Consider the following 27,639-nt stretch of genomic DNA (forward strand, 5'->3'; position numbering starts at 1 on the left):
GGGGCTGCATTGCAGAAAGGTGTAATGAGGCCACACCCTTTTTTACACCTATCTGCAGCGCAGCCTCCGGGGCGCGTTTGCAGAGGGGAAACTAATTCCCCTTGCATACTAGGGGTTCCTGGGGGACAACTAGCCCACCTGGAACCTCCAGTATGCACCAGGGGGCTGCATTGCAGAGAGGTGTAATGAGGCTATGCCCCTTTTTACACCTCTCTGCAACGCAGCCCCCTGGCACGTTTGCAGAGGGGGAACTAATCAACTAGCCCACCTGGTACCTCCAGTATGTGCCAGGGGGTTGCATTGCAGAGAGGTGTAATGAGGCTATGCCCCTTTTTACACCTCTCTGCAACGCAGCCCCCTGGCGCGTTTGCAGAAGTGAAAATAATTCCCCTTGCATACTGGGGGTCCCTGGGGGCTAACTAGCCCACCTGGAACCTTCAGTATGCGCCAGGGGGCTGCATTGCAGAGAGGTGTAATGAGGCCACACCCTTTTTTACACCTCTCTCCAACGCAGCCCCCAGGCGCGTTTGCAGAGGGGGAACTAATTCCCCTTGCATACTGGGGGTCCCTGGGGGACAACTAGCCCACCTGGAACCTCCAGTATGTGCCAGGGGGCTGCATTGCAGAGAGGTGTAATGAGGCTATGCCCCTTTTTACACCTCTCTGCAACACAGCCCCCTGGCACGTTTGCAGAAGTGAAACTAATTCCCCATGCATACTGGGGGTCCCTGGGGGCCAACTAGCCCACCTGGAACCTGCAGTATGCGCCAGGGGGCTCCATTGCAGAGAGGTGTAATGAGGTCACACCCTTTTTTACACCTCTCTGCAACGCAGCCCCCGGGCGCGTTTGCAGAGGGGAAACTAATTCCCCTTGCATACTGGGGGTCCCTGGGGGCCAACTAGCCCACCTGGAACTTCCAGTATGCGCCAGGGGGCTGCATTGCAGAGAGGTCTAATGAGGCTATGCCCCTTTTTACACCTCTCTGCAACGCAGCCCCCTGGCGCGTTTGCAGAGGGGGGACTAATTCCCCTTGCATACTGGGGGTCTCTGGGGGCCAACTAGCCCACCAGGAGCCTCCATTATGCGCCAGGGGTCTGCGTTGCTTTGCCCCGAGGAACGGCGGTCCCTGGGGCAGTGTGGGCGGATTGGGGCCCCCCCACACTTTTTTTATCACTATGCCCCCACGATTTGGTCCCCCCGGGGGGGTAATTGGGAAAAAAAAAGACTGGATTTGGACCACCTGGGCAGGTCTAGGGGGTCAGGGTGTTTCTATCCTGCCCCCTTTTTGTGTTCTACACGTTTGTTTTTCTGATTTCTTGTGCTTCGGTCTACCAAGCACAAGATGGCTGCCAACACTTCCTGGTTTGAAGTGTTGAAAGCCAATGAGCATGCAGCTCTTGCTGTTTGGCTGCCACTGTCTGTCAACACTCCAAAACAGAAATTGTTGGCAGCCATTTTGTGCCTCAGTAGACTGAGGCACAAGAAAGCAGAAAAACAAACGTGTAGAACTCAAAAAGGGGGCAGGGTAGAAGCACCCTGACCGCCTAGGCCTGCTCAGGGGGTCCCACAAGGACCCCCAAGGCTCCCAATTTTTTAATGTTTTTTTTTTTAAATCGCGGGGTACGCGTATCGTACGCGTACCGTTCTCGTACTGTACGCGTACAGTGCGCGCACGGTGCGCGCTTATAGATATATATATTTTTTCTCTTTTGACTTTCTCAGGAACTACTGGAGGGATTTACACCATTTAAGCAAAAGCGTGATCTCCGAATCAGCCTCTACCATTTTGCCAAATTTCTTGTAATTCCGTTCAGCCGTTCGGGCTGTAGCCGTGTCTAAACGTCCTATGGAAAATAACATGGGGAAAACACGTTTTGGGACCCCCTTTTTTCGCAGCCCCCACTTGACGAATCCCCCCAAAACTTTCAGGGAAGGAGCGGAGTGGAGCGGGCCATATTCTTTGAGAAATTCGCGAAGATTCATCAACCGGCGCCAAAGTTATTCCAAATAGAAAGTTGTGGATTTCCTATGGAAACTAGGTCCTAACTATATCTACCTACTGGCGACCGCCAGTAGGTAATTACCTACTGGCGGTCGCCAGTAGGTATATATAGTTAGGATTTTTTTCATATGGGATTTTTGAAAATTCTATGTCAAATAACTTTGGCGTTTGTAGACGGAATTGGCTGAAATTTTCAGGAAAATGGCACATTTTGTTTCTGAGCAGCCCCTGAAAATTGGGGGGGGGTTCGTCCAGGGGGGGTCGAGAAAAAAGGGGGTCCCAAAACGTGTTTTTAACACTGAGTTTTCCATAGGGCGGTTGGCCTCACTTTTAGCCCGAACGGCTGAATGGATTTGCACGAAACTTGGCAAAATTGTAGGGACTGGTAGCCCGATGTGCCTTTTGTAGGTCTCAATATATGTGCTACAGTGGATTTTGAGAAATTAACGTTTAAAAAAAGATATATATCTGTAACAGCGGACCGGGCAGCGCTCCAGTACGCGTACTTTTCGCGCAACGGAGCTTTGTGAAGCGAAGCTGATTGGTTCTCCGGCGTCTGTAAACATTCCAAACAGTCCGTAGCGGCCGCCATCTTGTCTCTCGGTAGGATCGAGAGACAAGAGGAGGCCAAAGCGAAGGGGCAAATGACCATAAGGGGGCATAGTAGATCCTCGCTGACCCCCTAGGTTTGATGTGGAGGTTTTAAAAGGGCCCCGCGGGGCAAAAAAAAAAAATAATAATAATAATCGAACGGCTGAATGGATTTGCACGAAACTTGGTAAAATATTAGGGACTGGTAGCCCGATGTGCCTTTGCTAGGTCTTAATATATGTGCTCCAGTGGATTTTGAGAAATTAACGTTCAAAAAAAGATATATATCTGTAACAGCGCTCCGCTTCGCGTAACGGAGGTTTGCGAAGCTGATTGGTCATTCTGTCACTGGGCTATAGTTGGGCTACATCTGGCTGATATTTGGGCTACATTTGTTTTTTTTGTCTCTGGCGGCCATCTTTGGGCTACATTGGGCTACATTGGGCTTCATTGGGCTTCATTGGGCTACATTTGGGCTCCAACATATATATAGGCCAATGTAGCCCAATATATATTTTTCAAAGTTAATTTTCGTAAAAACCACTGGAGCATATATCTTGAGACATAGCAAAGGCACATCGGGCTACCAGTCCCTACAATTTTGCCAAGTTTCGTGGAAATCCATTCAGCCGTTCGAGCTAAAAGTGAGTCCAACCGCCCTATGGAAATGAAGGAAATGAATGGGTAATTTGTAATTAGCAAATAGCTCATCGCAAACTAGGAATGGTAAAGAATCGCTATTTATTCCTTAAAGTTCGCTATTTAGGAAATGCAAAAAACTTTGATGATACATATGGCGGTTCATCTCTAACAAGATAAGAAGCATAGGGATAGATTTATGATGACTGGCGCATCACCAGGGATGTGTTAGTCATTCTGTGCCGCTGTTCCGTCACCTATGGTGTGCTGCATTTACAATGCGGCGCATCATGGGGCAAAAACAGCACAGATGCATGATGTATCTGTGCCGTAAAGGTGGCGCATTGCTGGAGTTGTATCGCAAGTGTGATGAAGCTCCAGCAAGGGTCGGGGGTGCCCCTGTCGCAGGGTTTCTGTTCTCACACAGAACTGTGGACAGAGGATTGGAACCTCGGCGAATTAGGGTGCCCCAAAACTCACCTTAGTAATCAAAAACCCCTTAGCAAGCTAGGTACAGTGTCACATTGGATATAACAAACTCTCAATGTTTAGACAATCCAGAATATGAACTTATAGTACCTCAGGATACGTGGAACTCATGAACAGTCGGTCGTTATATATTTCTTAGAAACCAGAACATGGAGTTAAGAAGAACACATGTGTATTTGAAATGTTTATTTACTAATGCCGTCTTCTCAGGCGTAGTATCTTAGATAATACAAGTACACATATTATCAGTAGCAAAATTACCAGCATAGTTACTAGTACATAAAAAGCGAATGGTGACAGTATGTTAACATGCTGTAAATGAATAAGAGTTAGCAACACTTATAAGCAGCCACGGGCCGTGGAGGGAGTTACGGTGGGGCAGGGAGGCGGGGAGGGGGAGGGGCAGGGTGGAGAGGGCTCCACCCTGCCCCTCCCCCTCCCCGCCTCCCTGCCCCACCGTAACTCCCTCCACGGCCCGCGGCTGCTTATATCTCACTCTCCCTAATACACATATTATATTATTTGCTAAGAAGGTCTGTTTGTGTTGGTTTAGGGCGTGCCCATACTTTAGTGTCTTAGATTTGAAGGAATCACATCAGCATACACCAGCTCTCTCTTCATGTGAACCGCATCAACTTTTGTGTATGTGTGTTCGGCAAAGCAATATAAAACCCGCCTCATGCCCAGAATTGGCAGAAGCTGCACTTATGTTATGAGTATGAAGTCGTGGAGATCAGACCTCATAACAATTCTGTATCGTGTTGTTCTTGAAACTTCAGCACTCGCTGTACAGATATAGTTTAACAAGCAAAGCAGATAGTAGAGCAATAACATATTATTCTCATGTAAACCACGATGAACTACTAGGTTGAAAGCTAAAGCAACAACTAAGTGTCGTGTGCAGAAGTTGTAAAAAAGGAAAAATGGCGTTTAAACCGGTAATGAGCCCATGCTAACTTAACACGGTGTAAAGATATCCAGGACCTAGATGACACCTCCCCATGATCCGGAAACAAACTGAATAAGATAATAGAAGTGCCATCTCATGAGAGCAGATTGCAACTTTATATGTGGACGGTCCGCAAGGTAAAACATTAAAAACTAGGAAAATTTAATGCTAAAGAAAAATAAAACAGCCAAGTACTTTATCGAGTCTTAAGCCAATAGGCAAGCTAAATAATAAAAACTTGACAAATAAGTCAATGAATTGTCAATGAAATGCTAGTACTCAGCATATCAAACATGAAAAAGGTCTATGACATAACTGTGTATGCAAAATAAGCTGCAACAGCCTCCAATAGGAAGTCACCGTCTTCATCCGAAAAGAGTTCAGCCATCCAATTTAAAAGCGGAAAAGAACATACGTGCTCTCCCAGCACCGGATCCTCTATCACCATCAGAGGACAGCTCGGTGGGTTTTCAAGAAAGCTCTGTTCCAAGAAAGACTGTGTTGCTGCCAGTAAATTCCAGGGACCAATTAGTCCATGCATCAATGCCACAGCCATAATCCTTTCGCCAGGACAAACCAACTCGTGAGTAATGATAGGACTCATCAGCTGATTAAAGTCGACGTCAGGAGAAACCGGTCCGCAGAGACACAAATCAATGGCCCAATCGAAATCACAGGTCAGGCAGTGAAATACAGGCTGGACACAGGTGAAGTAGGAGAATCGAAAAGATAATCCATATGCCGTGCTTAATATCGCCAACGGCATTGTGCCATAATATTCTAGCATGAAATTGCGGAACAGTGTCAGCAGCTGCAGGGCGGGAGCTTGCACAGGAGGGACATCCATATTTAAAAATGTAAAAAAGCACAAGAGCGTCCGCTGGTAATGCAAGTAAAAATGGGAATCCACGAAGCACAGTGGAAAAAATAGAATGAAAGAAAGCAGGGATGACTCCAAAGATTTTCTCAAATGAAGTCACGAGACCACTGGTAACAACTTTAAAAAAGTGCGCCAGGGCCTTTGTGGAGGACGCGTTAAAGCTAGTCCGAACCATCTTGCTGAAATGGAAAGGCGAATCAGTATTGAAAAGGGTCTGCACCTCTGTACGGGTGTTCGCTATGTGAAGCACGAAAGTTTCACGGGCCGAACTCAAGGCCACCTCTCTCTGAGACAAAAGAGCTCTTATTCTTGCCATGCCGTTGAAATCTGCTCCCAAGGTTGGTATTTGTGGCCAGATTGAAAACTCCCTATGTTCATGTGTGGGAGGAAATAGAACATTTCTGCAGCAAATAACCCGTTCACTTACTGTTACGATAAAAGGAATACTTTTAATTAACCCAGAACAATCTTCAATATTGAGCATCAAATAACTACCATTTTCCAACAACTTGAACGTGGGGATGATAGCAGGAACTGGCGTGCCTTGCAACACGCAAGCCATATTTGGTCGGTGTTTGTTGCATGAACCGTGTAACTGTATGTGCCTACACATTAGTGAATGATCTGGCGTCTCAGTGCATTCCTCTCCATTCAGATAAACTTCTTGATCATCTTTGAAACATCTGTATGTGTATGGAAGCGACCAGACCTCATGAAGAAAAGCACTACCTAAAGGTTCATAACGACCTATTGGTATATATTTCATACAATTTGAAAAGTTATATAAAGCAAAAGGCAGCGTTATTAAACCGTGGATAAGGCACGTTGCCAAAAAACCCGCAATCCTCTGCTGATGATGTCACTGAGCATGTCATGAATGATGTAATATGTGACATCATCAGCAGTGGATTACGGGTAATAGTATCTCTAGTTTACTCCCCTATAGCTGTCTTTCTTTTAACATAAGTGTCTGTTTCCTTCCCTTATACTTACTGTTCTTTTTAAAAAAAAAAATTTTTGGTTCACTTCCGGTTCGCGTACCGGCGAGCGAACTGGGAAGCGAACTACGAGAAATAGAGGTTGGCACAGTTCCAAATATTGTACCAATTTTTTAATAACGGGGAGGTAGTTCTGAAAATAACTTTTTTTTTATTGTTTTTGTTGTTTTATATTTTTTTATTATTTTTCTGAACATTTTTTTACTTTTTTTGAATTTTTCTGAACAGTTTTATATTTTTTGGGGTTTTTCTTGGAGGGGGCAATGAAAACGATTCATTGTAAAGGGCTCAACAGGAGCAACAAAACAAAAAAAAAGTATTTATTATTTGGGGCGTTTCGTACAAACTTGCATATGATAGTCAATAGCTCTGTTGATCAGAGTGATGCTTCTTTCTCCGTAGCAAATGAATCCACTGCAATATACGCAGACTTGTTTTACTTCATGAAATCTCGTTTGTATATTTGGCACCATCTCCCTGCCCTCTGGTCCCGTTACTTCCGGTACAACAGATCTTCTGGCCATAATAGGGAGATTATCTAGGTCGTTACGAAACTGTCCAGCACTGTAGTTGTTAGGATGCCACCTAGTCATATGGCGATGCATTGTGTAGTTTCCGAAACTGTATTTTTTGTCGGTCCCTCTGGACAGTCTATCTTGACATATAAGGCAAGTTACGTATCTTGCATTTACTTTTTTCTGACCTTTGGGAATTTTAAAAAATTGCCAAATGAAGTTTTCTTTCCGGTGAGACGTCCTGGGCTCCTCAGGCAAAAAGTGCCTCTCTTCGTGCTCGTCGTCCTGTTCCTCTTCTTCCTCTTCTTGCTGAATTATAACTTGAGCAGGTGGTCCACTCTTCCTTGGATGTGGTGGAGGTGGTGGGGAAGCACCAGCTGAAGCTACTAAAGAAGCCATTGCTCACTGGTAACAAAGGGTCTTTCTCTCACAATGATGAAAGTCAGAGTGAGGAAAGAAGGAGGGATTTTCATCATTTGGGAAAAACAATAGTTCTCAACCAATGAAAAGTGTTCATTTTAGATTATATGACCTAGTCTTACATCATTAGGAAACCAAAAGTGAAATGAACCAATGAAAAGTGTTATTACCAAGTCACATGACCTGCTGTGTTTACGTTAAGCGCTTTGCAGGGCCTCCCGGTTTGCTTCCAGAAACCTGTGCTTTGCGACTCGGTAAGCGTACCAGTTCGCTAACGTAGCACGTCATATGACGTATCACGCGACAACGCGAAACGTCATGCGGACGGGAGGCGTCACGATGTTGTTTTCTAACGCGGCAGTTGCGGTAAAGAAACGTTTACCGGCTCGCGGTCTATTTCGCGGCATCAAGGTCAGCTAACGGGAAGCTTCCCGATTCGCGAAGCGGGAACGAAGAAAAAAAAATATTTAAAAAAAAATTATTAATAAACATATAAAATATATTTTTGGATTTAAAGAAGAATACATTTTACAGCTACAGATATTAGCTGTTAAAAAACCAATGAAATTCACTGAAAAAACCATAGGTTATAGACCATATATAGTTAGGAATTAGCATTTACAAAACCTTGAAAATTCACTGAAAAAACCATAGGTTATAGACCATATATAGTTAGGAATTAGCATTTAGAAAACCTTATTTTACGCACACAAAACCATTGAAATTCCATATATAGTTAGTTGCACTAACTATATATCGCGCACCCGCAATCCACTGCTGATGATGTCACATATTACATCATTCATGACATGGTCAGTGACATCACTGATGACATCACTGATGACATCTCAAATGACATCACTGATGACATCACTGATGACATCTCAAATGACATCACTGATGACATCATGACACACCAATACCAGTTACTACATACGCACTCACTGATTCCTACGTCTACACACACATTCACTCATTCACCCATACAATCACTCATACACACAGTCACTCATTATTACAACACTATCATATGCACTCATACACCTATGCAGACAGTCTCACACTGCCACTCATCCATGGAGTTACTCACACACCAAGTCAGTCCTGTAAAGAATCAATCACACTTCCATTTCTTCATATATACAGTTAAACACAGAACACCATACTTCAGTGACATCACTGATGACATCACTAATGACATCTGAAATGACATCACTGATGACATCTCAAATGACATGACTGATGACATCATGACACACCAATACCAGTTACTACATACGCACTCACTGATTCGTACGTCTACACACACATTCACTCATTCACCCATACAATTACTCATACATACAGTCAGTTATTATTAGAACACTATCATATACACTCATACACCTAGTCAGTCCTGTGAAGAATCAATCACACTTCGATTTCCTCATCTATAGTTAAACACAGAACACCATACTTTTCACACATAAACTAACACATACTTACTCTCTTATACAATCACTGATACAAGTACACATTGATATGCACAGCGTCACACACCTCCCAGCCAGCCACACACACACTCAGTCTTCCATCCATCCAGTCATTCTTCAATATGTAAAACGTATTTAAACTTTACAAAAACACACAGACACTAGATGATGTCATCAGTGATGTCATCAGTGATGTCACTGACCATGTCATGAATGATGTAATATGTGACATCATCAGCAGTGGATTGCGGGTGCGCGATATATAGTTAGTGCAACTAACTATATATGGAATTTCAATGGTTTTGTGTGAGTAAAATAAGGTTTTCTAAATGCTAATTCCTAACTATATATGGTCTATAACCTATGGTTTTTTCAGTGAATATATATATATATATATATATATATATATATATATATATATATATATACTGCAAAAAACAAAGGTTACAGGGATGTTGTAGTTAGGGCTCGGATATCACATGTACATGTACACAACTATAGCATATCAGCAGTTATAATTACCTGAGCTAATTATAACATATTTCTCTGCAATGCACTGCTTATGTAAATGTAAATGTAAATGTGTGTATACTTGTAAAGCGCACTATCACCTAGAAGGTATCTTGGCGCTGTATACCGCTGTGGAACCCTTCATGGCTTTCCCTGTGAGATGCCCTTTACTGGGCACCTCCAAGGTGAAGCCAGGCATCCTAGCGCTTTAGGGGCCGTTGTGGAGATTAAGCAAGCTATTGCCCAGAGTTGCAGAGTGGGACCCATGAGTAGATTAGGCACCTAGGCGAGAATTATCGAGTCCGTGGACACTGAGCCCAAGACCCTGTCGCGTCGGGAATTGAACCCTGGTCCCGGGGCCAGACCTCTGCCTCAGGGTCTGCCGCTCTAATTGGTGAGCCACACTTCTCCACTCATGACTTCACATATTACATCACTAATGACATGGTCAGTGACACCACTGAGGACATCTCAAATTACATCACTGAAGACATCATTCAGTGAGTGTAAGTGTTTCTTAAATGTTTCAGAGACTTGAATATATATACTAAGCTACTGCATAAGTTAAATTCCTATTCTTTCTGTACTACTGAGTGATACTATTTCTAACATATGACATCTGAGTGACAGTGTGACTGTCTGTATCAGTGTGTGAGGGTGCCTACATGGCTGTATCGGTGTGAGTGTATGTGTGAGTGGCTGTAGAGATCTGTCGGTGGTTATGTGAGTGGCTGTATAGGTCTTTCAGTGGGTATGTCAGTGATTGTATGGGTCTGTGAATGGGTTTGTGAGTGGTTGTCTGGGTGAGTGAGTGAGTGTGTGAGTGGTTTTATGCGTAAGGGAGTGGCTGTAATAATGGCTGTATTGGTCAGTGAGTGGATGTGTGAGTGGCTATATGGGTTGGTGAGTGGCTGTGTGAGTAGCTGCATGGGTGGGTGAGTAGGTGTGTGTGGCTGTATGGGTGACTGAGTGGCTGTGTGAGTGGCTCTATGAGTACATGACTGGGTGTGTAATTTATTGTATGGGTGAGTGAGTGGCTGTTTGAGTGGATATATGGGTTAATGAGTGGGAGTGTGAGTGGTTGTATGGATGTGTGAATGCATATGTAAGTGATTTTTTTGGTGAGCAAAGAGATGTGTATGTGGCTGTATGGGTGAATAAGTGGTTATTTAAGTAGCTGTAAATGAGAGTGAGTAGCGGTATGTGATAGTAAGTGGTTGTGTGAGTAGGGGTATGGGTAAGTGAGCAGCTGTGTGAGTGGCTGTTTGGGCGAGTGAGTGGGTGTATGGATGAGTGAGTGGCTGTGTGCATTGTTGTGTGGGTGTGTGAGTGGATATATTAGAGGTTGTATGGGGTATGAGTGGTTTTGTGGAGGATATCATAAATGATGTCATTTGAGATGTTATCATTGATGTCATCAGTGATATCATTGACCATGTCATGAGTTATGTAATATGGGAGGTCATAAGTAGTGCATTATGGGGACGTAAATCAGAGTTACCGCATGTAACCATGACAGCTGAATTTCTATGGTTTTGTATCTGTGAATCTGAGCTTTACTATAATGTCCCTGTAAACCTTGTTTTTTACAGTGAATTTCTATTTTTTTTAAATTGTATTTCCTAACTTTATTGTTCCTTTAACCTTTCTTTTTTTAGTGAATGTCAAAGGTTTTTTAAATTCTATTTCCTAACAATAATGTCCCTGTAACCTTTGGTTTTTCCATTCATTTTCAAAGCTTTTTCAAATTATATTTTCTCAAGTATTATGTCCCTGTAATGTGTAGTTTTTTTTGTTAATTTCTAGGGTTTATTTTTAATACTAAGTATACTACAATGTATTCTGATTTTTAATTTAGCATATTTTTTATTGAACTGCTGATTTTTTAAAATAAAGATACTTTACATTTGTTTTAAAAGGTAAAAATGACACACATACTTAATGTAAAATATATAATGATTTAAAAAAATGTAATTATAGACGTTTTATAATTTTTCAAATATATTTTTGGGTCTGCTGTACCTCTGTGGGTCCGAAAGCGTAGACAAGACCAAAAGTACTGTATGGTTTTTAATTCTGATCATGTGATCAGAATGAATCCGCTAAGTTGGATCCACGGAGTCAACACAACATTTCTAAGATTATATCACACTATTTTCATTAATGACTTTAGTATTAACGTATTTACAAACATATGTGTGGCCCCCTATATCTGTTTTTCTAGAAAGTTTCTAATTTTATGAGTTTTATGAACCGCAAATCTACAGACCTATTCAATGACACACTCTCACATCTTGCCTTTTGATTGGGTACGGTAAGACCCTGCCCATGTACATGTAAAACCACACCCAAAAACAGTTCTCTCTCTAGAGAACAGTAGAAAAAGGATTGAGAACCAGTGGTGCTCTGTGTTCATAGAATAGCTGAAGTTCATCTTCTGTCCAGGTTAAACATCCAGAAAGTGTTGAGGATGGGGAGGAAGATACACCACCTCCCAAAAATAAAGTGATGTCTGAAAATATTTTCAATACCTCCATGGGATAAGAAGGTTAGAGCCAAATATGTGCAGTGCAATGCTTTGGGGTAGCAGTTATTCAGGGGCACTGCCAAGAAGTATTCACATGGGGTATGTTCCATGTGGAAGCTCTTAAAAACATTAATGAAAGGGTGTACAACCGAATAATGTGGGAGAAAGCACATGCAGCAGGACAGTCCACCTCTACATACCCCTACGGAGAATCATCAACAGCTGCAGTCATTATAATACCAGCTGCCTGCGAAGAATTGAGTGAGATTTGTTACTCACTGTGTGAAAAGCCCCATGCTTGTCGCTGTTAAAATGTCTTCTATGGGTGCATTCTTGGATACAGTGAAGAAGCATTACTGTTATTATTTTTTGCTTCCAATTACCACATAATGTTTTTTGAAGACTGAAGCGAGTTGCTTCTTTGCATCTCCCTATCCTTACCCTTTAACTACCCTGTTTACTTTTTGCTAAAAGAAAAAACAAGAAATAAAAAAATAAACAAACTTTAAAAACCCTTCTACAAAAAAAGGTTCTTATTAGAACCATGATCTGGTCAAGCAAAGTGCTAAATCTGTGCTTTTAATGTGTCAGAGACTCTTTTGGTATAAGACTGGATGTGTCAGTGGCTGTATCATTATGTGCCTGGGTGTGTCAGTGGTTGTATTGGTTTGTACATGAATGTATCAGTCTCTGTATCAGGAGCCGGACTCCATACGAATCGTACAGAAGACCGTACGACTCGAATCCCCGTATGATTCTCCGTTGGAACACGCTGTACGCGACATCTGTACGGCTCGCGGCTGGTTTTTATGACCCAGCAAGTACGATACGTGTCGGGTACGCACCATACGACCCTTTTCTTACGGTAGCCGAAAACAGCCGTAAAAGCAGAGTTCACGTCAAAACAGGTACGGAACGCCCCCCGCCGGTATGGCACGTACCCCCCCATGATCGCAGGGGTACACGCCGTACCCCTGCGATCATGGGGTGTACGTGCCATTCACCCAGCGTACATGGGGTACGCACCGTACCCCATGTACGCTGGGTGTACGGTGCGTACCCCATGTACGCTGGGTGTACGGCGCGTACACCCCATGATCGCAGGGGTACGGCGCGTACCCCAGCGATCATGGGGGGTACACGCCGTACAGTGTGTATGTGATTGTGCGCTTTTCCGTACAAATCGCCCTTACTTGACGTGGTCCGTACGACTCGCGTCCTGATACCCCGGTCCGGATCGTAATCGTCGGGTCATACGGCGTGTGTATGAGTCATACGAAGACGGCTCCGGATGCGAATCGTACGGACGGTAATTTTACCGGATCGGAATCGGCCCCTAAATGTAGTGAAAATCCATGATACAGTGGACATATTATATTTCCTGTCCGATTTTATACAAACAATCCAAAACCCATTGACAATGGCTGTATGGTATTCTAAATAGGTATGTTTGTGGATGTATAGGTGGGTGGCTGGCTATATAACTGGGTGTATGGATCTGTAGGTGCGTAAGTAAGTGATTGAAACTTGAAACTTAAAAGTCCATCTCTTATATTTTAACTGCACAGCACACTGCCCATTGGGCTATGCAGGGCATACCTTAGGTGTGACTTATGTGTGAAAAAGGAGAGTTTAAATATTGGTAAAGGGTATTAAATGCCAAATTGGCCTGGTAGTAAAACTGCACACACAGGCTCTTCAGTAGCAGTCCCGAGACATGTTTACAGGGCTACTTGTTTGGATGGATGAGTAGGAGTTACTTGAGTATACATCTGAGTGACTGTATCAGATCATCTGTGGGTGTATAAATGGATGTCTAAGTAATTATGTCGCTATAACTGTCTCTCTTAGTAACTCTATGAGTCTGTAAATGTGTATGTAAGTGGCTGTATGGATTGCCTACTGGCTGTCTCAGTAAGTGTTGGGGTATGTAACTCTGTGGAACTGGCTCTGTTACTGCTGAATATGTAGGTGTGTGAGTTAATGTGTAACTGCCTCTCTCTGACTGGGTGTGTTAGTGACTATTTGCTTTTGTACATAGGTATATGCATCACAGTATGGATGGGAGACTAGATGTATAACTGGGAGTATGGGTCTATAAGTGTGCATATATCTCATTTAAACTTCAAAGTACATGTATTAACGTATAAGCAGATAGCACCCTGCCATATGGCCTACATACAGCCTACCTTAGGGGTGAGTTATATGTAGTAAAAGGAGAATTAAAGGCTTGGCAGAGGGTTTAAAATGCCAAGTGAACATGGCAGTAAAACTGCACAGAGGCTCTGCAGTAGCAGTCCCAAGACATGTTAAAAGTGTTACATTTTTGGATGGGTAACGAGATGTTTCAGTACTTAAGTACATATCTCAATAAGTGTATCAGTCCTTCTGTGAGTGTGTCACTGGATATGTAAGTAACTATGTCAGCATATGACTAGCTCTCTTAGTAACTCTATGGGTCTGTAAATGTGTATGTACGTTGCTGTATGGATTGCTTACTGGCTGTGTTAGTGAGTATTGGGGTAAGTAACTGTGTGTACAACTAGCTTAATTACTACTGGATGCATAAGTGCTGTGTGTGTGAGTGGCTGTATGGTTTTGTAAATAGGTGTGTGAGTAGCTGTATGGGTGTGTGACTGGGTGTATTACTGGATATATAGGTGTGTAAATGTATGTGTAACTGACCGTCTGAGTGCTGGGTACATGAATAGCTGTACAGGTTTGTGAGTGGGTGTGCCAATACCTGTATGCGTGTATAAATAATTAGGTATGTATATGTATAAGTGAGTAAATAGGTGTGTGATTGGTTTTATGGGTGTGTGACTGAGTGTGGTAGTCACTGGCTATATGTGTGGTGGGTATATAAGCACTTTAATGGGTGTGGAAATCATTGTGTAGAAGCATGCTTGACTGTGTGAGTGGGTAAACATTAAATACTATTAAATTACATAAAATAAGCAAACACCCACATCTAATTTCAAACACATTCATTGATACTGGCTTAAGAAAATGACTATATTTTCAGTATACCAATTCCTCTTTCTCCTTTCCTTCTCACTTTATTTTTAGTAAATGTTCTCCTCTAAGCTACCTTCTATTTTACCTTCTAGTATAGTGTCTAAAAGCTACACATTTTCTTACATCTTATATATACTCAGAATTTTTTATCTAAGTATATTTTTTTATACTGCAACCTAATTAACATACCTGACCTGTAAAAATTATTTGCTGTTCTTTCAGATTTAATTCCTATTTCTGTTAACATCTGCTTTCTTTGGGAATCTCAAGACAGAACTATGGCAATCCTCCTCCACTCTCAGTACAAAGCAGCTAAAATGGCTACCCTTCACGATGTGCTCTTGACTTATACTGACTTTAATTTTTCTTATACCTCTTCTAAATGATCAGTATGTTTTAACCATTTCTATGTTTCCTAGAAAGAAGCCCAATTTGTTTGTTTTTTTCCGCCAATCTGCAGATCCACCACGATGCTCAGCGTGGCCCCTCCGTATCACTTTGCGGTAGAACCGCAGATCCACATGGAAGCCCGTAGAAGCATTTAACAATCTACTAATAATAGTTTGCATTTATGTTTTACTTTGTAAAAACTACTCAAGTCAAATTAACTTTATTCGATTTTGAGAATACAAACCATAAAAGCAAGTGCAATAAAACCATACATCAAAGAAATTCAACAATAAATGCAGATAAAAAGTTAAATAAGACATCAGCAAATCTTTGTACAAATCTGAAAGTGCAAGGGTTGTTATACAGTACATCAGAGCAATTAATATGCAACTTAAATCCATCAGAGCCCAAATCACGGTTATTCTTTAACCTCACGGCAACCTTCAGGAAACTAAGTAAGCTAAAAATAATATCCCCTGAAAGCATCTGTAAATGCATAAGAGCTGGCCTAGCTTGTGAAAAATAAGCCCTGTTCAAGATAGTTTCACAGATATACCTTCTAGGGCATAGCTTGACAAATTGCAGAACATGATACAATGAAGGGTATCCTGCGGAGACCTATTGTCGCAGCTGCAGGATGTGAATTTATATCCCCTTTACTTTCCCCAGGGATAATCTAACAAAAATGGCAATAAGTCCAGTCAAAGCCAGGATAACAGAAATCTATCATGGGGAACAGTCGGAACAACGCGGGCAGAGTCACGCATGTCCCAACAATGCAAGCATTACCACGCGTGGGGGGGGCAGGGATTGGGATACTTTTTAGGGATGGGGAGGCAGGGAAGTTTTTAGGGCTCAGGGTAGTTTTTAGGGCGGCTCCTCAGCTAAGGCAGAGGAGCATTGCCCCACTGCTTTCAGAGCAGTGGAAAGGGAAAAATAAAATGATAACCACAAGGTTATTATCATTTTATTTTTCCTTGCTGTGAGGCTCGGTTGGGGCAGGCTCGTGGCTCAGGGAGGACTGGACTGTGCAGACTAAGTGTGTATGAATGCTTGGCCGGCCATCTTTGCCCGACCAAACCGTCATGCACACTTTGCTTGTTCCCTACCAGGTTGCATTACACAGCGTGGTGGAGAAGATGCCCAGGCCCCCAGTTCCCATTTGAGTGCCGATCCACGGCACTCAGACCAATCACAATGCTGAATTGCAGCATTGTGATTGGCTTAGGGGAGCCAATGGGCTTCCAATCTCTTCAGCAGTGATGGAGTAGAGATGGAGGCATTCATGGCGCAAGGAGGTAGGTGTTTTGTTTTTCTTTTAAATATTTTGTTCCCCCTACCCTCCTGTGCCAACACCCCCGTTCCCTGTCAGCTGTCACTGGCTTAGAGGATGGTGGGGTCGTTTTTAGTGCTTGGGGCAGGGACGTTTTTAGTGCTCTGGAGAGGGGGATGGTTTTCAGGAAGGAGGGGTAGTTTTAGTTCTAAGGGCAGGGGCAGGGGTCTGGGGGTTACACTTACCTGATACATCTTACCCACGCAAACCTCTTTGCCATACATGCCTTAACAATGTATATTTTGTAAAGGCGTGCATGGTTAAGGCATATAAGTGGATAAGACCGCGTTGAACCGGCATGCATGTTAATCGCATGCGTGGTTCCATCACACAACCATCTATCATACCAGTTCTTTAAAAAAAGAAGATACGTTTTCGTAGCTGACACTGTTCTCAACATGATGTGATGTCGAACACAGGGCTTTTCTAATGCAATCTCTTCTCTGTCCATAAGCCTTTGCCTGAGAAAATGTTCCTTAACTCAAGCATAATTGGCCTTACAGATCCCTTCTGGTGAGCTAAATAGATAAACCCTGCCTAGGTTCTGAAAGGAGGCCCTAACATGCTTTATCCTTGGGATATAAAGTGCATGATTCAAGGACAAACAATCTTGCAGAATCTCCTTACTTAATTTAATGCCTGGCCTTGACGAAATCTTCAGCCAAAGTTGAAGGGGGCGAAATGCCATGATGTCTGATACAAAGCCTATGCCTAAATCCTCAAGCACAGAAAAAGTGGTGGTACTTTGAGGAAGGCACAGACGCCTCCTTAGAACATCTTTTACACCATTTGAAGCTTGGCATGGTTAATGTAACCCCAGATTTTACTCCGTTAGGTTACTTTGGGTATACATTTTGAGCTAAATATCTACAAAAAAGCCCTGATGGGTTTATTACCCAATCTTTTAGCAAAGCTAAAGACAGCAGCATTTGCGTGTATGAAGTCCTCCTTTTTCCTGGAAAATAGAGAATGCAAACTAAATGTTGAGTCAAACAGCAGGCCCAAATATTAAAGTACTTTAGTCTTAGGAAGAACACAGGATACCAGGTTAAAACTAGTTGATTTGGTGGATTGGGGACCAACTATCATCACAAAGGATTTATTCTCGTTAATCGATACGTCCAGTTCTTCCATGAACCTAGAGAAGGATGTCGACAGGGACTGTAAGCCCAAAACCGTTCAAGCCATAAGGACCGCGTCTTCCGTGTGTAATAATATTGGTAGACTATGTGACCCTACTTGTGGGCAATCTGATTTCACATCAATGAAGGCCTGTTCTATTCTGTTAATGTATAGATTAAACAGATGTGGGGTCAAAATACAACTCTGCCACACCCCTCTAATAATGCTAAAACTATGTGGACACTGTAAGTCTTTGGAGAAGCGGACTGATTCCTTAGTGTCCCCGTAAAGTTCTCTGAGAAATAAAACAATGTCCTGTTCCACCCCAAGGACAACATCATTTGCCACAGTTTTGATCGGTTCACCTGGTCAAATGCAGATGGATGGTCCATAAAACCTAAATGTATGGCACTGAAGGGGGCAACCATGTCTTTTCCTAGAATCAGGTATAAATTCAGACACTGATCTACATTGGATCTTCCTGAACAACAGCCATACTGGGATTCTGATGGCACATTGTTTTCCTCAGCCTACACCGAAAGTCTCTCCAATAGTATATGACCTACAACCCTGACAACAGAGTTGGTTTGGGAGATGGGCCAATAGCATGTGAGGCTGTCTCTGTAACCCTTTTTAAAGATTGGCACAATGATGGGCATAGCCCAAGACTGTAGGGGACCTACCATCATCGCAGCATTAATGAGGCAGGCAAAACAAATACCCAAACATCCACATAATTTATGTAAATATCAGGTGGAATACCATCTGACCCTCGTGCTTTATTAGTGGATAAACCCATGATTCTCTTTTTGACTTCCTCACAGGAGAAGGTCAGCATGGCAGACCCCGTCAACTCATATTCCTCATCCTGGGGTTCCAACTGCACAATATTATGAAAGTCCTCAAAATGAGCCACCCACAAATCTTCAGTAATGTGTGCCTCCACAAAAGCTGCCAACTCTGCATCAAATAAGGGACTTTTAATAATGGTTAGGTCTGGCCAAGCCTCCTCCCTTATATCATTTGTGCCCCTTGACAGTTCCTTTTTGTACAAGCAACAACACCTCTTTACCATGACTGGATCCTTGGGCATATGACTCAAATCACGCCTAAGCTCCCCTGTTCTTTTGAACAACCAGAATCAAACCATCTGGGAGAATGAATGCACTTCAGTTACTTGGGTGCCACCGGGAGAACAGACACTGCTTTGGAAATCTCAGAGAAGGCCCTTAAAATATTTTGTTCATTACCTGTCATAGAAATACATATATCTAATTCCCTTTTGCATCTGGAGTACAAGAACTTATAAAACTCCTCAGGTATTATCTGGGACCACTTAAATCTCCTCCCCTGACTTGAAGCCTTATCAATCCCTTGGACAGAAAACCTAGGGCTTTTAATTATTGCACACCAACAGATAGAAACACAAACTGGAGTACAGTCACAGAAAGGGCTCATCGGTATCCAAAATTCATAGAAATAGTTCAGGAGTGGTGTGGAAACAAAGATGACATCTATGTACGATTCACAACCTCTTCCTGTGAAGGTGGGGTTAACATCCCTACCAATCAGCTATATTTTATCTATTTTAAGAGCTAAATTGAGCTTTTTCAGCAATGTGTTTATCCTAGTACCCTGTTCAGTACGTTCTAAGTGTGTACCGGACACAGGAGGGCAACCAGCATCTAAAATTTGTGTTTCCCTCGGGACCCCACACAAGTGAACGTTAAAATCCCCTGCCACCATAATACATGCCAATGATCTTTTTGAACCCATCAGATTTTTGGCAAAAGAGTCAAATATCTGAACATTACATTCCTCATGCAGAAGGGATTTGGCATTATAAAAATGTAACATTACCAATTTATGTGGGCCAGAGGAGAATAATAAGGCCTGCAAGATAGTAACTTCGGCTTGGTAACACCTCAGACCTCCCCTTTAATACCAACGAGGCAAAAGTGATCACCCCCCTCTTTGCTCGATCAGTCCTAGATTCAAATGCTGGTGAAAAGGTTTTGTTTCCCTGTGAAAAATAGCAGTTCTAAGATGCCCAAGTCTCTTGGAGATAAATTACTTGAAACCCTCTAATGAAGTCCAGCCATTATGGATCATCACATTTCTCAGTAATACCAGTAACCTTCCAGCGAATAAATTGACAAACATTCCTAGAGGTACAATCTGTCAAAACCACTTCTTGCTGCAGGCAGGGTGCCAACACTTTACTGATCACTGGGGTGTCCTGCCCAATAGTCTCTGATAGTCAATCCACATGTGTCCAGATGGAACATACGGGCAAATCTATTAGAAAGGGGTATCTCTGGAGGGGCCACAGACCAACCGACCCTCGTCTGTGCCTGCTGTCTCAGAAATTGCCAATGTCAGGTAACAAAACACTAGCCAGAGATTTATAAAAAATGCCCATTGAGAGTGCCAGAATAGAACAGACAGGGCAGTTAAAAGAGTTACCCCTGAAGCAATCTAAAATCATCCCTGCCATGTGTGGTCTGTTAACATTTATGACCGCACAATCCCCTTCCTTGGTTTTCTCTCCATTTCCCAGACAGCTTACGCAGTGAACCATGTTTATATGAGATCTGACACAGCCTCCCAAGGCAGGGTTCATGTCCAACCAATGCTCGACTTTATTCCCCAATGGATGATAACTCTCCGGTGTATCAGCCTAAAGCGGGGGTACATTGCCCAAAATAACAACATAGCTTTATGAATCGTCACTGCTTTCCTGTTACTGTTTTTGTGTTATTTAAAATACTATCTCAGTGTATTTTTCTAAAAATGTAATACTTTCACCTTTTTTTGTCAAATTTTGCAGCTAGATATTTATTCTTTATTCAATGCTGTGTAAGCTAATCTTAAACCAGAGGACTTGGCATCGACTCTGATTGTAGCGGACCTCCTGTAATCAATCTAGATAATTCAAAAATAATACAAATTGACTTTAAAAAAAAGGTGAGAAATATTATACCTAGTAAACATAATTTTAAAAAACGATAGTAATTAAGTTAAGAAAAAACAAAGCTCAAAAAATATGATATTGTAATAAAATGTACATTTTAAAAAAACATAGAAAATCACTGGAAAATACCAAAGGTTACAGGGACGTTATAGTTAGACAATAGAATTTAAAAAACCTTAGTAAGTCGCTGAAAAAAACATAGGTTATAGGAACGTTATGGTTAGAAAAATATTCCCTCTTCTCCCGAGAGCAGCCAAGGAGACGGTGACCCGTGCACTGATCCTGTCTAGACTGAATTACGCTAATGCTCTGTTCCTGGGGCTGCCGAGCTATCTGTTGCACAGGCTCCAAAATATTCAGAATGCTGCAGCCAGGCTTCTCTTCGATGCCCCAACAAGGTCCAGCATGCAGCAGTTTCTACGCGAATTACACTGGCTTCCTGTGGCTCTACGGGTGCGGTTTAAAGCAATTACTCTGGCCCATAGGGCTCTTCATGGGCTAGGTCCTCCCTACCTTAGGAAGCGTTTTGCTTTCTATGTGCCAAATCGCCCTCTGCGCTCAGCGGGGCTCCGCCGGATGGTCGTTTCTTGCTTCGGCAGAGTGCGGCTGGGGGGCCAGTCTATCTTGGTTAAGGCTGCCGAGGCATGGAATGCGCTCCCCGCTGATCTACAATCTATCTCGGAGTTTCAGCTCTTTATGAAACAGCTCAAAACACATTTGTTCAGCATGATCCGCTGATATGATTTCAGCCTCTTCCCCTGCTCTCCCTTCACGCCAGGACACTCCAGAGTAACAGTGCGCGCTATAAATGCAATATAACATAACATAACTGAGCAGGCACATACGTGTCTGTATGAGTTAGTAACATGGTACATGAGTGACTGTATGGGTGCATGAATGGGTGTGTTAGTGGCTCCATGGGTGAGTGAGTGGGTGTATGAGTGGCTGTATGGGTGAGTAAATGGATGTGCAAGAGTCTGGATGGGAGATTAAGTGAGTATGCAAGAAGTTGTACGGGAGAGTATGTGCTTGTCTCAGTGACTCTATAGGTCAGTGAGTACATGTTAGTATATCTATGAATAAGTGAGTGGATGTGTGAGTAACTGTATGGGTGAGTGACTGTGTGGGTGAGTGAGTAGGTATGTGAATATTGTATGGATAACTGATTCAGTATGAGAAAGGCTTTATCGGTGTATGAATGTGTGTGTGTGTGTGTCTGTATGTCTGTATGACTGGATGAGTGAGCGGTGGTATTGGTCATTGAGTGGGTGCCTGATGGGCTCTATATGCATATAAGTGGTTGCGTTAGTGGCTGTATGGGTAAGTTGATGTGTCAATGGCTCTATGAAACAGTGAGTAGGTGTGTGAGTGTTTGTATGGGTGTGTGAATGGGTATGTCAGTAGTTGTACATATTTGATATGATGTATGGCAGGGTCGGATTCGTAACGCGGGCACTCAGCAATGGCCGAGGGGCAGGTGTCCGAGTTGCTGCTGTGGGCTGCTTTCTTGGGCAGTCTGGGGGGCGATCTGGGCAGTGTCTGCATTATTATGATGCTGCCACAGGCCCAGTGGGTGCCTGAGCAGCCTTTCTGGAGGCAGATGGGCGTCTATTACCTCCCTTTTACCAACGGAACGGAGGTGTCACTCCCTTTCTCTCACTGGGCCGGCCCATTAATGTATGCAAATTGAACAGGGGCAGGGGGCCTTAGCAAAAGTGTCCTCACTTGTTTTCAGATGTGTTTCACCAGTGTAAACTAATCTTTTTTGCGTAAAGGCAATATGCAAATGTGGGCCACTTTTTTTTTGTGTGCCCTGGCCAATTTTTAATCCTAATCTAACCCTGATATATCAGGGTGTAAGTGGGTTGTGAGTTGTTCTGTGGATGATGTTGTCAATGATATCATCAGTGATGACATATGAGATGTCATCAGTGAAGTCATTTGAGATGTCATCAGTATTTTACAGACCATGTCATGAGTGATGTAATGTGTGAGGTCATAAAGGTCACAAGAAGTGCATAGTGGGGGCGTAAGGTATAGCTAGCTCAGCTAACTACAACTGCTACATTTCTCTAGTTTTGTACGAGTGAAATATCAGCCAAACTATAACATCCCTGCATCCTTTGTTTTTTCAGAGAATTTCTAAATTGTTTTTTAATTCTTTTGCCTAACTATAACGTCTCTGTAACCTTTGTTTTTTTTCAGTGAATATATATATATATATACATACCTCCAAGAAAGAAGTGTGTCAAACAGATGGGCTTACCAAAGAAAAATATATATTTCCACTACAGCCTTTCAGTGTCCACCTTTCACAGGTAGTACAAGCCTGTTTGCCCAGTGGTTGCACAGCTAACATTTCAAAGTTTTCAAGAAGCATCATGAGTGAAGATTTCATTTGAAATGTGGAATCAATGAAGTCCTGAGATCTATTGAGATATGCAGTAATCAGGGGGTATTGTCAGTGATGTTTAGTCCATCTGGATGCAATAATTTTAAACTGTAAATCCAGAGGTTTTCTCTGGAGTTCAGTTGTTCGTACTTTAAGACATGTTCCATCGGCAAAAATCTTCAAATCTTATAGTAGATGGTCCACAAGGTTAAAACGATAGGCTTTAGGCTGGTCAAGTTCCTTATTAATTATGGTTGATTTTTGGTTCCAGAATCATGTGCGGAGGTCATTCACTGTTTTTTTGGGGGAGTTTTATATAGCACGAACTAGACCCAAAGATATCAGAGCGCTTAACATGAGCACCAGTTACATAACAGATAGACAGATTTTTTTTTTGTTTTTTTTGTTAGGCACGGAGAGAATGTGCCCACAAGATGTTGAGCGTCCCTGCCGAGACTCGAACCCGGTTCCCCAGCTTTGAGGTCGACCACTGTAGCCGTTAGGCCACATCCTCTCCCCACTGTTTAAATGACATATTGTTTTTACAGCTTTGGCATTGTCAATGAGTCACATAAATAATGCATCTTGAGCGACATGTAAGATGCTGTCTTAATCCATAGGTCCTTCTCATAACACAACTAGTTACAGATGATGTTTGTAAAAGGCATTCACATGTGAAAATGTGTAAATAATATATATGTGTACTAGCAGCCCGTCCCGACCTTGTCTGGGAGCAATCAGGCTTCCCCGACCCCCGCCTGCCCCGACATTGGCCAGCAGCCCGGGCCCCCGTCCGCCCCGTCCCCCGGCTGCCCCGACCCCCGCCTGCCCTGACATTGTCCTCCGGAGGCTTACCTCACACAATTATGCCAGAGGCCCAGTGTTGCAGTGGTGGCCAGCAGCAGCGCCTGAGGCACTGGGGAGCTTTCTGGGTAAGTGGGGCTCTGGCGCTCTGTTTGCAGGGAGGTGAGGATGAGCAGAGGTTGCAGGGATAAGAGTAGGAGTTCACAGAGTATGGAGCGGCCGGCGGGAGTCGGGAGCTTGAGCACAATTATGCCAGAGGGTCCCCCGCCTGTCCTGACCCTCGCCTGCCCTGACATTGTCCCCTGGAGCCTTTTTGTTGTAACTCCCCGTCCCCCGCGTGCCCCGACCCCCACCTGTCCCGACATTGTCCCCCGGAGCCTTACCTCAGCCGCCGCTCCTCAGTTCAGTGCTCCTCGCTGCTCCGCCGCTCCGCTGCTGCTCACCGCCTGTGTGCCGCTCGTCAGTGCTCCTCCCCTGCGCCATGTCCGCCGCTCAGCCGCCGCTCCTCAGTTCAGTGCTCCTCGCCACTCCGCCAGTCTGCTGCCGCTCGTCAGTGCTCCTCCCCCGCGCCATGTCCGCCGCTCCTCCTCGCGTTCCTGGACGCCGCTCTTCCTCCTGCTCCTGGACAATGTCAGGACGTAGGTCTCGGCTGGCGCTACTTCGATGGGACTACTTTTTTTAATGTAAATTTTTCAAATATATCATATTTATTAAATTTATATAGCCTATGTCCATCTGCACACCCTGAGGATTCCAACGATGTATCGGGTGTGTGGATTGGCGCTGTGGTTCCCGAGTTTACCCGCCTCAAAGCCTCAAAGTTCTTCCTTTATAATAGTAGTATAGATATATATTACAAAGTGGCGGTAGTCATTTTGTAGTTATAGTTAGGATTCCGAGAAATAGGAATTCCTCAGATGTTTGATCTGTAATAAATGTGTACCCTTTACACCCCATAAACTGCATTTTGGACACATTTCATCTAAATGTATTACGCCATTTTCACGCTATGCCTGTCTAATCAATATTCTAAGGTGCACCATGCCACTCAACTCCATTGTACCATATGCTACTCCACTCTATGACACATCACTCCACTCTATGACAACCTGCTCCACCTTACAACATTCCGCTCCACTCAATGACACTCCATTTTACCCCACTCTACGAATCCCACTCCACTCTACAACATGTCACTGCAGTCTATAACACTCCACATCACTCGACAACATGCCACTCCACTCTATGACATGCCACTTCATTCCACCACAAGCCACTCCACTCTAGTACATGCTATCTACTCTACCCCACTCCATTCAACAACATCCCAGTTCACTCTACGCTGCTCCACTCTAAGCGCCTCTTTCTAAGACTCTATTTCACACGCCAATCTATAACCCGTCACTCCAGTCTACTGTACAGCACACCACTCTAATCTACAGCACTCCACTGTACAACATGCCACTCTACTCTATGACAGTCAACTCCACTGTATAATACTCCATGCCACTCCACTCTACGACATACCACTCCTCTCTCTAACACACTCTGCCATATGCTACTCCACTCTAGAACATGACATTCCAATCTATGCCCCTCCACTGTAAGACACTGTATGACATTCCACTGTATTGCATGTCCCTTCACTCTATTGTAGGACACGCCGTTAGACTCTATGCCACTCCACAACACTCTTCTCCACTGCATGCCCCACCACTGTATGCCACTTTACTCCACTCTGCGACATTCTACAACACACCACTACACGCTATGACACCCTACTCCACTTTATGACATATTACTCCACGCCACTCCACTCTATGCCACGCCAATCACTCTACATTTGATCATTTCATTGATGCTCTTGAAGAGACTGATAACAAAAAATGTATCAAGTATCTCAAAAATCTTGCTGGTGATGGTGTAAAAGAAATCATAAAGAAAATGTCAATATCTGGCGAAGAAGCCACATATCATCATATTAAATAAGTGTTGAATCTCAAGTTTAACCCAATGCCAAATGTTGATTAAAAGATATATATTCAACCAAGAATGCCAGAAAGTAGGTGAAACCATTGATGAATTTGTGGATAGACTCAACATACTCATAAGACATTGTAACTTAAATGAATATAATCATGTAGAAGCTATGATTCTGAGAGTTATTGATGGATGTTTGCCAGATACTTTCAAAAGAAGTATGCTGAAAGCAGCTCTTAGTCTGGCGTGAGTGCTACTGGTTGCCAGAGCTGAAGAGCATGCTTACGGACAAACTGCTGACATGGAGGTTTGACGCGCCCAGACTGAATCCGTCCTGAGTGTGAAAAGCAAGCCAAAACAATTTAGACTGAAGAACACAAAGTGCTGTCTACATGTAAAAAGAAGTAGTGTTTAAGATGTGGATTTTCATTTCCACATGAAGGTAAATGTCCCGCTCTTGGACAGATATGCAAAGGCTGTGGGAAGGAGAACCATGTTGTGATGATTTGCAAAGTGAAGGGAAAAGTAGTGGACAAGTGGCGACATCAATTAAGACACATACATTTTAAAACATTGAAATTCTATGAAAAGAACAAAGTTTAAAGATGAGTTATAGTCACAGAAGCTTAATTTATTATTTTTATACAAACCAAAGTTAAACGAGCTGCACAAGTTACAGGATGGGTGGTTGGCTCCCAAGGACCTGTAGTAGCCAAGGGGACTTCATCCCCCAGTATTGCGCCAGGAGGCACATTTGCAGAGTGATAGAGAAAGAGGGCCTTGTCTCAGAAGGCCCCTCAGCAATCCCACAGTGTGGGACTTACTGGAGATAACAGGAGGGCTTGTTAGCCCCAATGACCCTCTGGAGACAAAGGAACTTCATCCCCAACCAGCAGTGCGCCAGGATGCACATTTGCAGAGGTGCGAGAAAGGGGGTGTGGCCTCCAAAGTCCTCTCAGCAATCAGGTGGAGTGGGATTTACTAGAAGTAACAGGAGGACTTGTTTGCACCCAAGGACCCCCAGAATCCAAGTGGACTTAATCCCCCTACCAGCAGTACGTCACGAGTAAGCCTGGGCAGAGTTCACCTAGCCACGCTATACAGAACTCCGCGAAGAGGGAAAAAACCTCTGCTGCGCTACACTGACTTCCATGAGTGAGTGGAGTGGTTTGTTCCATCTGTTCGCATGACGTTTACGCTGTATGGCACTGCGGATTGTGTGTTCAGGCGGATATATCGCGCGAACTGCACCATGCGGACGAACATGGGTGCAGTCATCTTTTTCTTTCTCTGTTATGGTGCTGGGGCCTACTTTTGGAATCCTTCTTAGCCCTTTCAATCCTTGATTTCCAAACTTTTTTTCTGATCTTTTTCATTTATTATCTTTGCCTCTGTCTTTCTAAGTGTGCATTTTGCGTTTTTCTACTTTTTTGTGTGTTTGAGTGAGTTTTGTACTTTTTTCTCTCTACTTCCTTCCTAATTGTTTTTATTTCCTTCCCTCTCCTTCCTGTTATTTTTTTATACTTTCCTCATTTTATTTCCCGCCCCCTCAGCATCAAGGCAGAGAATTATGCCCAAAAAAGGCGGCAACCAAGAGCCACCTTCCTTGCGTAAGGTGGTGCCCAGAAGGGGT

This window comes from Lissotriton helveticus, chromosome 2_1, assembly GCF_964261635.1.
Source record: "Lissotriton helveticus chromosome 2_1, aLisHel1.1, whole genome shotgun sequence".
NCBI lineage: Eukaryota > Metazoa > Chordata > Amphibia > Caudata > Salamandridae > Lissotriton > Lissotriton helveticus.